Source organism: Strix uralensis, chromosome 29, assembly GCF_047716275.1.
Source record: "Strix uralensis isolate ZFMK-TIS-50842 chromosome 29, bStrUra1, whole genome shotgun sequence".
Classification (NCBI taxonomy): Eukaryota; Metazoa; Chordata; class Aves; order Strigiformes; family Strigidae; genus Strix; species Strix uralensis.
The window spans coordinates 540,517-555,459 of NC_134000.1; positions in this window are offsets into that span (position 1 = coordinate 540,517).

A 14,943-nucleotide genomic window follows, 5' to 3' on the forward strand; every position below is an offset into this window, starting at 1 on the left:
AAGAAAGCACAGAGCCCCAGATTTTATGTTGTCCTGGAGAGCTTGCAGAGCACTGGGGAAAGGCAGACAGAGAATTCCCTGCTAGCACCTTCTCTGTGCCTGGGAAGCAGAAGTGTTCACATTGCTTGGCAGAATCGCTTTTGTGCAGAAAACAGTAACACTTGTTCAGAACGAAAGAAAGCACAGAGCCCCAGATTTTATGTTGTCCTGGAGAGCTTGCAGAGCACTGGGAAAGGCAGGCAGAGAATTCCCTGCTAGCACCTTCTCTGTGCCTGGGAAGCAGAAGTGTTCACATTGCTTCGCAGAAACGCTTTTGTGCAGAAAACAGTAACACTTGTTCAAAATGAAAGAAAGCACAGAGCCCCAGATTTGTTGTTGTCCTGGAGAGCTTGCAGAGCACTGGGGAAAGGCAGGCAGAGAATTCCCTGCTAGCACCTTCTCTGTGCCTGGGAAGCAGAAGTGTTCACATTGCTTCGCAGAATCGCTTTTGTGCAGAAAACAGTAACACTTGTTCAGAACGAAAGAAAGCACAGAGCCCCAGATTTTATGTTGTCCTGGAGAGCTTGCAGAGCACTGGGGAAAGGCAGGCACAGAATTCCCTGCTAGCACCTTCTCTGTGCCTGGGAAGCAGAAGTGTTCACATTGCTTGGCAGAATCGCTTTTGTGCAGAAAACAGTAACACTTGTTCAGAACGAAAGAAAGCACAGAGCCCCAGATTTGTTGTTGTCCTGGAGAGCTTGCAGAGCACTGGGGAAAGGCAGGCAGAGAATTCCCTGCTAGCACCTTCTCTGTGCCTGGGAAGCAGAAGTGTTCACATTGCTTGGCAGAATCGCTTTTGTGCAGAAAACAGTAACACTTGTTCAGAACGAAAGAAAGCACAGAGCCCCAGATTTGTTGTTGTCCTGGAGAGCTTGCAGAGCACTGGGGAAAGGCAGGCAGAGAATTCCCTGCTAGCACCTTCTCTGTGCCTGGGAAGCAGAAGTGTTCACATTGCTTGGCAGAATAATCGCTTTTGTGCAGAAAACAGTAACACTTGTTCAGAACGAAAGAAAGCACAGAGCCCCAGATTTGTTGTTGTCCTGGAGAGCTTGCAGAGCACTGGGAAAGGCAGGCACAGAATTCCCTGCTAGCACCTTCTCTGTGCCTGGGAAGCAGAAGTGTTCACATTGCTTGGCAGAATCGCTTTTGTGCAGAAAACAGTAACACTTGTTCAAAATGAAAGAAAGCACAGAGCCCCAGATTTGTTGTTGTCCTGGAGAGCTTGCAGAGCACTGGGGAAAGGCAGGCAGAGAATTCCCTGCTAGCACCTTCTCTGTGCCTGGAAGCAGAAGTGTTCACATTGCTTGGCAGAATCGCTTTTGTGCAGAAAACAGTAACACTTGTTCAGAACGAAAGAAAGCACAGAGCCCCAGATTTTATGTTGTCCTGGAGAGCTTGCAGAGCACTGGGGAAAGGCAGGCAGAGAATTCCCTGCTAGCACCTTCTCTGTGCCTGGGAAGCAGAAGTGTTCACATTGCTTCGCAGAATCGCTTTTGTGCAGAAAACAGTAACACTTGTTCAGAACGAAAGAAAGCACAGAGCCCCAGATTTTATGTTGTCCTGGAGAGCTTGCGGAGCACTGGGGAAAGGCAGGCAGAGAATTCCCTGCTAGCACCTTCTCTGTGCCTGGAAGCTGAAGTGTTCACATTGCTTCGCAGAATCGCTTTTGTGCAGAAAACAGTAACACTTGTTCAGAACGAAAGAAAGCACAGAGCCCCAGATTTTATGTTGTCCTGGAGAGCTTGCAGAGCACTGGGGAAAGGCAGGCAGAGAATTCCCTGCTAGCACCTTCTCTGTGCCTGTTCACATTGCTTGGCAGAATCGCTTTTGTGCAGAAAACAGTAAACACTTGTTCAGAACGAAAGAAAGCACAGAGCCCCAGATTTTATGTTGTCCTGGAGAGCTTGCGGAGCACTGGGGAAAGGCAGGCAGAGAATTCCCTGCTAGCACCTTCTCTGTGCCTGGGAAGCAGAACTGTTCACATTGCTTGGCAGAATCGCTTTTGTGCAGAAAACAGTAACACTTGTTCAGAACGAAAGAAAGCACAGAGCCCCAGATTTTTATGTTGTCCTGGAGAGCTTGCAGAGCACTGGGGAAAGGCAGGCAGAGAATTCCCTGCTAGCACCTTCTCTGTGCCTGTTCACATTGCTTGGCAGAATCGCTTTTGTGCAGAAAACAGTAACACTTGTTCAGAACGAAAGAAAGCACAGAGCCCCAGATTTGTTGTTGTCCTGGAGAGCTTGCAGAGCACTGGGGAAAGGCAGGCAGAGAATTCCCTGCTAGCACCTTCTCTGTGCCTGGGAAGCAGAAGTGTTCACATTGCTTCGCAGAATCGCTTTTGTGCAGAAAACAGTAACACTTGTTCAGAAACGAAAGAAAGCACAGAGCCCCAGATTTGTTGTTGTCCTGGAGAGCTTGCAGAGCACTGGGGAAAGGCAGGCAGAGAATTCCCTGCTAGCACCTTCTCTGTGCCTGGGAAGCAGAAGTGTTCACATTGCTTCGCAGAATCGCTTTTGTGCAGAAAACAGTAACACTTGTTCAGAACGAAAGAAAGCACAGAGCCCCAGATTTGTTGTTGTCCTGGAGAGCTTGCAGAGCACTGGGGAAAGGCAGGCAGAGAATTCCCTGCTAGCACCTTCTCTGTGCCTGGGAAGCAGAAGTGTTCACATTGCTTGGCAGAATCGCTTTTGTGCAGAAAACAGTAACACTTGTTCAGAACGAAAGAAAGCACAGAGCCCCAGATTTGTTGTTGTCCTGGAGAGCTTGCAGAGCACTGGGGAAAGGCAGGCAGAGAATTCCCTGCTAGCACCTTCTCTGTGCCTGGGAAGCAGAAGTGTTCACATTGCTTCGCAGAATCGCTTTTGTGCAGAAAACAGTAACACTTGTTCAAAATGAAAGAAAGCACAGAGCCCCAGATTTGTTGTTGTCCTGGAGAGCTTGCAGAGCACTGGGGAAAGGCAGGCAGAGAATTCCCTGCTAGCACCTTCTCTGTGCCTGGGAAGCAGAAGTGTTCACATTGCTTGGCAGAATCGCTTTTGTGCAGAAAACAGTAACACTTGTTCAGAACGAAAGAAAGCACAGAGCCCCAGATTTGTTGTTGTCCTGGAGAGCTTGCAGAGCACTGGGGAAAGGCAGACAGAGAATTCCCTGCTAGCACCTTCTCTGTGCCTGGGAAGCAGAAGTGTTCACATTGCTTGGCAGAATCGCTTTTGTGCAGAAAACAGTAACACTTGTTCAGAACGAAAGAAAGCACAGAGCCCCAGATTTTATGTTGTCCTGGAGAGCTTGCAGAGCACTGGGGAAAGGCAGGCAGAGAATTCCCTGCTAGCACCTTCTCTGTGCCTGGGAAGCAGAAGTGTTCACATTGCTTCGCAGAATCGCTTTTGTGCAGAAAACAGTAACACTTGTTCAAAATGAAAGAAAGCACAGAGCCCCAGATTTGTTGTTGTCCTGGAGAGCTTGCAGAGCACTGGGGAAAGGCAGGCAGAGAATTCCCTGCTAGCACCTTCTCTGTGCCTGGGAAGCAGAAGTGTTCACATTGCTTCGCAGAATCTTGTGCAGAAAACAGTAACACTTGTTCAGAACGAAAGAAAGCACAGAGCCCCAGATTTTATGTTGTCCTGGAGAGCTTGCAGAACACTGGGGAAAGGCAGGCACAGAATTCCCTGCTAGCACCTTCTCTGTGCCTGGGAAGCAGAAGTGTTCACATTGCTTGGCAGAATCGCTTTTGTGCAGAAAACAGTAACACTTGTTCAAAATGAAAGAAAGCACAGAGCCCCAGATTTGTTGTTGTCCTGGAGAGCTTGCAGAGCACTGGGGAAAGGCAGGCAGAGAATTCCCTGCTAGCACCTTCTCTGTGCCTGGGAAGCAGAAGTGTTCACATTGCTTCGCAGAATCGCTTTTGTGCAGAAAACAGTAACACTTGTTCAGAACGAAAGAAAGCACAGAGCCCCAGATTTGTTGTTGTCCTGGAGAGCTTGCAGAGCACTGGGGAAAGGCAGGCAGAGAATTCCCTGCTAGCACCTTCTCTGTGCCTGGGAAGCAGAAGTGTTCACATTGCTTGGCAGAATCGCTTTTGTGCAGAAAACAGTAACACTTGTTCAGAACGAAAGAAAGCACAGAGCCCCAGATTTGTTGTTGTCCTGGAGAGCTTGCAGAGCACTGGGGAAAGGCAGGCAGAGAATTCCCTGCTAGCACCTTCTCTGTGCCTGGGAAGCAGAAGTGTTCACATTGCTTGGCAGAATCGCTTTTGTGCAGAAAACAGTAACACTTGTTCAGAACGAAAGAAAGCACAGAGCCCCAGATTTGTTGTTGTCCTGGAGAGCTTGCAGAGCACTGGGGAAAGGCAGGCAGAGAATTCCCTGCTAGCACCTTCTCTGTGCCTGGGAAGCAGAAGTGTTCACATTGCTTCGCAGAATCGCTTTTGTGCAGAAAACAGTAACACTTGTTCAGAACGAAAGAAAGCACAGAGCCCCAGATTTTATGTTGTCCTGGAGAGCTTGCAGAGCACTGGGGAAAGGCAGGCAGAGAATTCCCTGCTAGCACCTTCTCTGTGCCTGGGAAGCAGAAGTGTTCACATTGCTTGGCAGAATCGCTTTTGTGCAGAAAACAGTAACACTTGTTCAAAATGAAAGAAAGCACAGAGCCCCAGATTTGTTGTTGTCCTGGAGAGCTTGCAGAGCACTGGGGAAAGGCAGGCAGAGAATTCCCTGCTAGCACCTTCTCTGTGCCTGGGAAGCAGAAGTGTTCACATTGCTTCGCAGAATCGCTTTTGTGCAGAAAACAGTAACACTTGTTCAGAACGAAAGAAAGCACAGAGCCCCAGATTTTATGTTGTCCTGGAGAGCTTGCAGAGCACTGGGGAAAGGCAGGCAGAGAATTCCCTGCTAGCACCTTCTCTGTGCCTGGGAAGCAGAAGTGTTCACATTGCTTCGCAGAATCGCTTTTGTGCAGAAAACAGTAACACTTGTTCAGAACGAAAGAAAGCACAGAGCCCCAGATTTTATGTTGTCCTGGAGAGCTTGCAGAGCACTGGGGAAAGGCAGGCAGAGAATTCCCTGCTAGCACCTTCTCTGTGCCTGGGAAGCAGAAGTGTTCACATTGCTTCGCAGAATCGCTTTTGTGCAGAAAACAGTAACACTTGTTCAGAACGAAAGAAAGCACAGAGCCCCAGATTTGTTGTTGTCCTGGAGAGCTTGCAGAGCACTGGGGAAAGGCAGGCAGAGAATTCCCTGCTAGCACCTTCTCTGTGCCTGGGAAGCAGAAGTGTTCACATTGCTTCGCAGAATCGCTTTTGTGCAGAAAACAGTAACACTTGTTCAGAACGAAAGAAAGCACAGAGCCCCAGATTTTATATTGTCCTGGAGAGCTTGCAGAGCACTGGGGAAAGGCAGGCAGAGAATTCCCTGCTAGCACCTTCTCTGTGCCTGTTCACATTGCTTGGCAGAATCGCTTTTGTGCAGAAAACAGTAACACTTGTTCAGAACGAAAGAAAGCACAGAGCCCCAGATTTGTTGTTGTCCTGGAGAGCTTGCAGAGCACTGGGGAAAGACAGGCAGAGAATTCCCTGCTAGCACCTTCTCTGTGCCTGGAAGCTGAAGTGTTCACATTGCTTGGCAGAATCGCTTTTGTGCAGAAAACAGTAACACTTGTTCAGAACGAAAGAAAGCATAGAGCCCCAGATTTTATGTTGTCCTGGAGAGCTTGCAGAGCACTGGGGAAAGGCAGGCAGAGAATTCCCTGCTAGCACCTTCTCTGTGCCTGTTCACATTGCTTGGCAGAATCGCTTTTGTGCAGAAAACAGTAACACTTGTTCAGAACGAAAGAAAGCACAGAGCCCCAGATTTGTTGTTGTCCTGGAGAGCTTGCAGAGCACTGGGGAAAGGCAGGCAGAGAATTCCCTGCTAGCACCTTCTCTGTGCCTGGGAAGCAGAAGTGTTCACTTTGCTTCGCAGAATCGCTTTTGTGCAGAAAACAGTAACACTTGTTCAGAACGAAAGAAAGCACAGAGCCCCAGATTTGTTGTTGTCCTGGAGAGCTTGCAGAGCACTGGGGAAAGGCAGGCAGAGAATTCCCTGCTAGCACCTTCTCTGTGCCTGGGAAGCAGAAGTGTTCACATTGCTTCGCAGAATCGCTTTTGTGCAGAAAACAGTAACACTTGTTCAGAACGAAAGAAAGCACAGAGCCCCAGATTTGTTGTTGTCCTGGAGAGCTTGCAGAGCACTGGGGAAAGGCAGGCAGAGAATTCCCTGCTAGCACCTTCTCTGTGCCTGGGAAGCAGAAGTGTTCACATTGCTTCGCAGAATCGCTTTTGTGCAGAAAACAGTAACACTTGTTCAGAACGAAAGAAAGCACAGAGCCCCAGATTTGTTGTTGTCCTGGAGAGCTTGCAGAGCACTGGGGAAAGGCAGGCACAGAATTCCCTGCTAGCACCTTCTCTGTGCCTGGGAAGCAGAAGTGTTCACATTGCTTGGCAGAATCGCTTTTGTGCAGAAAACAGTAACACTTGTTCAAAATGAAAGAAAGCACAGAGCCCCAGATTTGTTGTTGTCCTGGAGAGCTTGCAGAGCACTGGGGAAAGGCAGGCAGAGAATTCCCTGCTAGCACCTTCTCTGTGCCTGGGAAGCAGAAGTGTTCACATTGCTTCGCAGAATCGCTTTTGTGCAGAAAACAGTAACACTTGTTCAGAACGAAAGAAAGCATAGAGCCCCAGATTTTATGTTGTCCTGGAGAGCTTGCAGAGCACTGGGGAAAGGCAGGCAGAGAATTCCCTGCTAGCACCTTCTCTGTGCCTGGGAAGCAGAAGTGTTCACATTGCTTCGCAGAATCGCTTTTGTGCAGAAAACAGTAACACTTGTTCAGAACGAAAGAAAGCACAGAGCCCCAGATTTTATGTTGTCCTGGAGAGCTTGCAGAGCACTGGGGAAAGGCAGGCAGAGAATTCCCTGCTAGCACCTTCTCTGTGCCTGGGAAGCAGAAGTGTTCACATTGCTTCGCAGAATCGCGTTTGTGCAGAAAACAGTAACACTTGTTCAGAACGAAAGAAAGCACAGAGCCCCAGATTTGTTGTTGTCCTGGAGAGCTTGCAGAGCACTGGGGAAAGGCAGGCAGAGAATTCCCTGCTAGCACCTTCTCTGTGCCTGGGAAGCAGAAGTGTTCACATTGCTTCGCAGAATCGCTTTTGTGCAGAAAACAGTAACACTTGTTCAGAACGAAAGAAAGCACAGAGCCCCAGATTTTATGTGGTCCTGGAGAGCTTGCAGAGCACTGGGGAAAGGCAGGCAGAGAATTCCCTGCTAGCACCTTCTCTGTGCCTGTTCACATTGCTTGGCAGAATCGCTTTTGTGCAGAAAACAGTAACACTTGTTCAGAACGAAAGAAAGCACAGAGCCCCAGATTTGTTGTTGTCCTGGAGAGCTTGCAGAGCACTGGGGAAAGACAGGCAGAGAATTCCCTGCTAGCACCTTCTCTGTGCCTGGAAGCTGAAGTGTTCACATTGCTTGGCAGAATCGCTTTTGTGCAGAAAACAGTAACACTTGTTCAGAACGAAAGAAAGCATAGAGCCCCAGATTTTATGTTGTCCTGGAGAGCTTGCAGAGCACTGGGGAAAGGCAGGCAGAGAATTCCCTGCTAGCACCTTCTCTGTGCCTGTTCACATTGCTTGGCAGAATCGCTTTTGTGCAGAAAACAGTAACACTTGTTCAGAACGAAAGAAAGCACAGAGCCCCAGATTTTATGTTGTCCTGGAGAGCTTGCAGAGCACTGGGGAAAGGCAGGCAGAGAATTCCCTGCTAGCACCTTCTCTGTGCCTGGGAAGCAGAAGTGTTCACTTTGCTTCGCAGAATCGCTTTTGTGCAGAAAACAGTAACACTTGTTCAGAACGAAAGAAAGCACAGAGCCCCAGATTTTATGTTGTCCTGGAGAGCTTGCAGAGCACTGGGGAAAGGCAGGCAGAGAATTCCCTGCTAGCACCTTCTCTGTGCCTGGGAAGCAGAAGTGTTCACATTGCTTCGCAGAATCGCTTTTGTGCAGAAAACAGTAACACTTGTTCAGAACGAAAGAAAGCACAGAGCCCCAGATTTGTTGTTGTCCTGGAGAGCTTGCAGAGCACTGGGGAAAGGCAGGCAGAGAATTCCCTGCTAGCACCTTCTCTGTGCCTGGGAAGCAGAAGTGTTCACATTGCTTCGCAGAATCGCTTTTGTGCAGAAAACAGTAACACTTGTTCAGAACGAAAGAAAGCACAGAGCCCCAGATTTGTTGTTGTCCTGGAGAGCTTGCAGAGCACTGGGGAAAGGCAGGCAGAGAATTCCCTGCTAGCACCTTCTCTGTGCCTGGGAAGCAGAAGTGTTCACATTGCTTCGCAGAATCGCTTTTGTGCAGAAAACAGTAACACTTGTTCAGAACGAAAGAAAGCACAGAGCCCCAGATTTTATGTTGTCCTGGAGAGCTTGCAGAGCACTGGGGAAAGGCAGGCAGAGAATTCCCTGCTAGCACCTTCTCTGTGCCTGGGAAGCAGAAGTGTTCACATTGCTTGGCAGAATCGCTTTTGTGCAGAAAACAGTAACACTTGTTCAGAACGAAAGAAAGCACAGAGCCCCAGATTTGTTGTTGTCCTGGAGAGCTTGCAGAGCACTGGGGAAAGGCAGGCAGAGAATTCCCTGCTAGCACCTTCTCTGTGCCTGGGAAGCAGAAGTGTTCACATTGCTTGGCAGAATCGCTTTTGTGCAGAAAACAGTAACACTTGTTCAGAACGAAAGAAAGCACAGAGCCCCAGATTTGTTGTTGTCCTGGAGAGCTTGCAGACCACTGGGGAAAGGCAGGCAGAGAATTCCCTGCTAGCACCTTCTCTGTGCCTGGGAAGCAGAAGTGTTCACATTGCTTCGCAGAATCGCTTTTGTGCAGAAAACAGTAACACTTGTTCAGAACGAAAGAAAGCACAGAGCCCCAGATTTGTTGTTGTCCTGGAGAGCTTGCAGAGCACTGGGGAAAGGCAGGCAGAGAATTCCCTGCTAGCACCTTCTCTGTGCCTGGGAAGCAGAAGTGTTCACATTGCTTCGCAGAATCGCTTTTGTGCAGAAAACAGTAACACTTGTTCAGAACGAAAGAAAGCACAGAGCCCCAGATTTGTTGTTGTCCTGGAGAGCTTGCAGAGCACTGGGGAAAGGCAGGCACAGAATTCCCTGCTAGCACCTTCTCTGTGCCTGGGAAGCAGAAGTGTTCACATTGCTTCGCAGAATCGCTTTTGTGCAGAAAACAGTAACACTTGTTCAGAACGAAAGAAAGCACAGAGCCCCAGATTTTATGTTGTCCTGGAGAGCTTGCAGAGCACTGGGGAAAGGCAGGCAGAGAATTCCCTGCTAGCACCTTCTCTGTGCCTGGGAAGCAGAAGTGTTCACATTGCTTCGCAGAATCGCTTTTGTGCAGAAAACAGTAACACTTGTTCAGAACGAAAGAAAGCACAGAGCCCCAGATTTGTTGTTGTCCTGGAGAGCTTGCAGAGCACTGGGGAAAGGCAGGCAGAGAATTCCCTGCTAGCACCTTCTCTGTGCCTGGGAAGCAGAAGTGTTCACATTGCTTGGCAGAATCGCTTTTGTGCAGAAAACAGTAACACTTGTTCAGAACGAAAGAAAGCACAGAGCCCCAGATTTTATATTGTCCTGGAGAGCTTGCAGAGCACTGGGGAAAGGCAGGCAGAGAATTCCCTGCTAGCACCTTCTCTGTGCCTGTTCACATTGCTTGGCAGAATCGCTTTTGTGCAGAAAACAGTAACACTTGTTCAGAACGAAAGAAAGCACAGAGCCCCAGATTTGTTGTTGTCCTGGAGAGCTTGCAGAGCACTGGGGAAAGACAGGCAGAGAATTCCCTGCTAGCACCTTCTCTGTGCCTGGAAGCTGAAGTGTTCACATTGCTTGGCAGAATCGCTTTTGTGCAGAAAACAGTAACACTTGTTCAGAACGAAAGAAAGCATAGAGCCCCAGATTTTATGTTGTCCTGGAGAGCTTGCAGAGCACTGGGGAAAGGCAGGCAGAGAATTCCCTGCTAGCACCTTCTCTGTGCCTGTTCACATTGCTTGGCAGAATCGCTTTTGTGCAGAAAACAGTAACACTTGTTCAGAACGAAAGAAAGCACAGAGCCCCAGATTTTATGTTGTCCTGGAGAGCTTGCAGAGCACTGGGGAAAGGCAGGCAGAGAATTCCCTGCTAGCACCTTCTCTGTGCCTGGGAAGCAGAAGTGTTCACTTTGCTTCGCAGAATCGCTTTTGTGCAGAAAACAGTAACACTTGTTCAGAACGAAAGAAAGCACAGAGCCCCAGATTTTATGTTGTCCTGGAGAGCTTGCAGAGCACTGGGGAAAGGCAGGCAGAGAATTCCCTGCTAGCACCTTCTCTGTGCCTGGGAAGCAGAAGTGTTCACATTGCTTCGCAGAATCGCTTTTGTGCAGAAAACAGTAACACTTGTTCAGAACGAAAGAAAGCACAGAGCCCCAGATTTGTTGTTGTCCTGGAGAGCTTGCAGAGCACTGGGGAAAGGCAGGCAGAGAATTCCCTGCTAGCACCTTCTCTGTGCCTGGGAAGCAGAAGTGTTCACATTGCTTCGCAGAATCGCTTTTGTGCAGAAAACAGTAACACTTGTTCAGAACGAAAGAAAGCACAGAGCCCCAGATTTGTTGTTGTCCTGGAGAGCTTGCAGAGCACTGGGGAAAGGCAGGCAGAGAATTCCCTGCTAGCACCTTCTCTGTGCCTGGGAAGCAGAAGTGTTCACATTGCTTCGCAGAATCGCTTTTGTGCAGAAAACAGTAACACTTGTTCAGAACAAAAGAAAGCACAGAGCCCCAGATTTTATGTTGTCCTGGAGAGCTTGCAGAGCACTGGGGAAAGGCAGGCAGAGAATTCCCTGCTAGCACCTTCTCTGTGCCTGGGAAGCAGAAGTGTTCACATTGCTTCGCAGAATCGCTTTTGTGCAGAAAACAGTAACACTTGTTCAGAACGAAAGAAAGCACAGAGCCCCAGATTTTATGTTGTCCTGGAGAGCTTGCAGAGCACTGGGGAAAGGCAGGCAGAGAATTCCCTGCTAGCACCTTCTCTGTGCCTGGGAAGCACAAGTGTTCACATTGCTTGGCAGAATCGCTTTTGTGCAGAAAACAGTAACACTTGTTCAGAACGAAAGAAAGCACAGAGCCCCAGATTTGTTGTTGTCCTGGAGAGCTTGCAGAGCACTGGGGAAAGGCAGGCAGAGAATTCCCTGCTAGCACCTTCTCTGTGCCTGGGAAGCAGAAGTGTTCACATTGCTTGGCAGAATCGCTTTTGTGCAGAAAACAGTAACACTTGTTCAGAACGAAAGAAAGCACAGAGCCCCAGATTTTATGTTGTCCTGGAGAGCTTGCAGAGCACTGGGGAAAGGCAGGCAGAGAATTCCCTGCTAGCACCTTCTCTGTGCCTGGGAAGCAGAAGTGTTCACATTGCTTGGCAGAATCGCTTTTGTGCAGAAAACAGTAACACTTGTTCAGAACGAAAGAAAGCACAGAGCCCCAGATTTGTTGTTGTCCTGGAGAGCTTGCAGAGCACTGGGGAAAGGCAGGCAGAGAATTCCCTGCTAGCACCTTCTCTGTGCCTGGGAAGCAGAAGTGTTCACATTGCTTCGCAGAATCGCTTTTGTGCAGAAAACAGTAACACTTGTTCAGAACGAAAGAAAGCACAGAGCCCCAGATTTGTTGTTGTCCTGGAGAGCTTGCAGAGCACTGGGGAAAGGCAGGCAGAGAATTCCCTGCTAGCACCTTCTCTGTGCCTGGAAGCTGAAGTGTTCACATTGCTTGGCAGAATCGCTTTTGTGCAGAAAACAGTAACACTTGTTCAGAACGAAAGAAAGCATAGAGCCCCAGATTTTATGTTGTCCTGGAGAGCTTGCAGAGCACTGGGGAAAGGCAGGCAGAGAATTCCCTGCTAGCACCTTCTCTGTGCCTGTTCACATTGCTTGGCAGAATCGCTTTTGTGCAGAAAACAGTAACACTTGTTCAGAACGAAAGAAAGCACAGAGCCCCAGATTTTATGTTGTCCTGGAGAGCTTGCAGAGCACTGGGGAAAGGCAGGCAGAGAATTCCCTGCTAGCACCTTCTCTGTGCCTGTTCACATTGCTTGGCAGAATCGCTTTTGTGCAGAAAACAGTAACACTTGTTCAGAACGAAAGAAAGCACAGAGCCCCAGATTTTATGTTGTCCTGGAGAGCTTGCAGAGCACTGGGGAAAGGCAGGCAGAGAATTCCCTGCTAGCACCTTCTCTGTGCCTGGGAAGCAGAAGTGTTCACATTGCTTGGCAGAATCGCTTTTGTGCAGAAAACAGTAACACTTGTTCAGAACGAAAGAAAGCACAGAGCCCCAGATTTTATGTTGTCCTGGAGAGCTTGCGGAGCACTGGGGAAAGGCAGGCAGAGAATTCCCTGCTAGCACCTTCTCTGTGCCTGGGAAGCACAAGTGTTCACATTGCTTCGCAGAATCGCTTTTGTGCAGAAAACAGTAACACTTGTTCAGAACGAAAGAAAGCACAGAGACCCAGATTTTATGTTGTCCTGGAGAGCTTGCAGAGCACTGGGGAAAGGCAGGCAGAGAATTCCCTGCTAGCACCTTCTCTGTGCCTGGGAAGCAGAAGTGTTCACATTGCTTCGCAGAATCGCTTTTGTGCAGAAAACAGTAACACTTGTTCAGAACGAAAGAAAGCACAGAGCCCCAGATTTTATGTTGTCCTGGAGAGCTTGCAGAGCACTGGGGAAAGGCAGGCAGAGAATTCCCTGCTAGCACCTTCTCTGTGCCTGGGAAGCAGAAGTGTTCACATTGCTTCGCAGAATCGCTTTTGTGCAGAAAACAGTAACACTTGTTCAGAACGAAAGAAAGCACAGAGCCCCAGATTTTATGTTGTCCTGGAGAGCTTGCAGAGCACTGGGGAAAGGCAGGCAGAGAATTCCCTGATAGCACCTTCTCTGTGCCTGGGAAGCAGAAGTGTTCACATTGCTTGGCAGAATCGCTTTTGTGCAGAAAACAGTAACACTTGTTCAGAACGAAAGAAAGCACAGAGCCCCAGATTTGTTGTTGTCCTGGAGAGCTTGCAGAGCACTGGGGAAAGGCAGGCAGAGAATTCCCTGCTAGCACCTTCTCTGTGCCTGGGAAGCAGAAGTGTTCACATTGCTTGGCAGAATCGCTTTTGTGCAGAAAACAGTAACACTTGTTCAGAACGAAAGAAAGCACAGAGCCCCAGATTTTATGTTGTCCTGGAGAGCTTGCAGAGCACTGGGGAAAGGCAGGCAGAGAATTCCCTGCTAGCACCTTCTCTGTGCCTGGGAAGCAGAAGTGTTCACATTGCTTGGCAGAATCGCTTTTGTGCAGAAAACAGTAACACTTGTTCAAAATGAAAGAAAGCACAGAGCCCCAGATTTGTTGTTGTCCTGGAGAGCTTGCAGAGCACTGGGGAAAGGCAGGCAGAGAATTCCCTGCTAGCACCTTCTCTGTGCCTGGGAAGCAGAAGTGTTCACATTGCTTGGCAGAATCGCTTTTGTGCAGAAAACAGTAACACTTGTTCAGAACGAAAGAAAGCACAGAGCCCCAGATTTGTTGTTGTCCTGGAGAGCTTGCAGAGCACTGGGGAAAGGCAGGCAGAGAATTCCCTGCTAGCACCTTCTCTGTGCCTGTTCACATTGCTTGGCAGAATCGCTTTTGTGCAGAAAACAGTAACACTTGTTCAGAACGAAAGAAAGCACAGAGCCCCAGATTTTATGTTGTCCTGGAGAGCTTGCAGAGCACTGGGGAAAGGCAGGCAGAGAATTCCCTGCTAGCACCTTCTCTGTGCCTGGGAAGCAGAAGTGTTCACATTGCTTGGCAGAATCGCTTTTGTGCAGAAAACAGTAACACTTGTTCAGAACGAAAGAAAGCACAGAGCCCCAGATTTGTTGTTGTCCTGGAGAGCTTGCAGAGCACTGGGGAAAGGCAGGCAGAGAATTCCCTGCTAGCACCTTCTCTGTGCCTGGGAAGCAGAAGTGTTCACATTGCTTCGCAGAATCGCTTTTGTGCAGAAAACAGTAACACTTGTTCAGAACGAAAGAAAGCACAGAGCCCCAGATTTGTTGTTGTCCTGGAGAGCTTGCAGACCACTGGGGAAAGGCAGGCAGAGAATTCCCTGCTAGCACCTTCTCTGTGCCTGGGAAGCAGAAGTGTTCACATTGCTTGGCAGAATCGCTTTTGTGCAGAAAACAGTAACACTTGTTCAGAACGAAAGAAAGCACAGAGCCCCAGATTTGTTGTTGTCCTGGAGAGCTTGCAGAGCACTGGGGAAAGGCAGGCAGAGAATTCCCTGCTAGCACCTTCTCTGTGCCTGGGAAGCAGAAGTGTTCACATTGCTTCGCAGAATCGCTTTTGTGCAGAAAACAGTAACACTTGTTCAGAACGAAAGAAAGCACAGAGCCCCAGATTTGTTGTTGTCCTGGAGAGCTTGCAGAGCACTGGGGAAAGGCAGGCAGAGAATTCCCTGCTAGCACCTTCTCTGTGCCTGGGAAGCAGAAGTGTTCACATTGCTTCGCAGAATCGCTTTTGTGCAGAAAACAGTAACACTTGTTCAGAACGAAAGAAAGCACAGAGCCCCAGATTTGTTGTTGTCCTGGAGAGCTTGCAGAGCACTGGGGAAAGGCAGGCAGAGAATTCCCTGCTAGCACCTTCTCTGTGCCTGGGAAGCAGAAGTGTTCACATTGCTTCGCAGAATCGCTTTTGTGCAGAAAACAGTAACACTTGTTCAGAACGAAAGAAAGCACAGAGCCCCAGATTTTATGTTGTCCTGGAGAGCTTGCAGAGCACTGGGGAAAGGCAGGCAGAGAATTCCCTGCTAGCACCTTCTCTGTGCCTGGGAAGCAGAAGTGTTCACATTGCTTC